Here is a 700-nt window from a genome sequence, read left to right on the forward strand (position 1 = left end):
ATTTTGCCAGTTCTGCTCCCTACAGATGATTCTCTGTGAATTTTGATTCTGCCCTCTGAGTCATCCTTCCTTTTCCATAAGAAATAGCCCATTTTTGTAGCTGAGCAGTTTTCTTAGTCTGCTTTCTGCCCTACCAGGCGGGGCGGGGGAAAAGAGGGGATCTAAAGACCTCTTCATTTTGTACTATCTCAGTAGGTTTCAGGCCAAGCTAATGTAATCTTTCTAAAATTTGGGGAGTTTCCCATATGTCAAGTTATACTTCACTCCTTTAGCAAAGCACCACACCCACAAATCTCTTTCAAATAGCCTTTCTCTACCTTGGGCCTCCTGTAAAGCTGCTGTGGCACCACAGCAGTAAGACTGAGAAACTCAATTGTTTAGCACAGAAGGTCTATAAGGCACAAAATTAAGTTCCTTAGAATTTTTTCCTTGGAAATGATTTTGAAAGTATCTATGAGACACTGCTTTAGATCTTTCTGATCTCTTAACAAAAGGTTTTACATTGTGTGCTTGACTTGTCTTTGCCCTGTGATATCATTTTACTGGCAACACCATGGTCTTAATTGTTACCCTAAGGCCATTTCTTCCCTTTTTTTTTTTTTCTAAGACAGAGCATCTCAATCTGTCATCCAGGCTGGAGTGCAGTAGCGCAACCTCGGCTCACTGTAACCTCCGACACCAGGGTTCAAGCAATTCTCAT

The sequence above is a fragment of the Mandrillus leucophaeus genome, unplaced genomic scaffold (assembly GCF_000951045.1).
Source record: "Mandrillus leucophaeus isolate KB7577 unplaced genomic scaffold, Mleu.le_1.0 Scaffold14, whole genome shotgun sequence".
NCBI lineage: Eukaryota > Metazoa > Chordata > Mammalia > Primates > Cercopithecidae > Mandrillus > Mandrillus leucophaeus.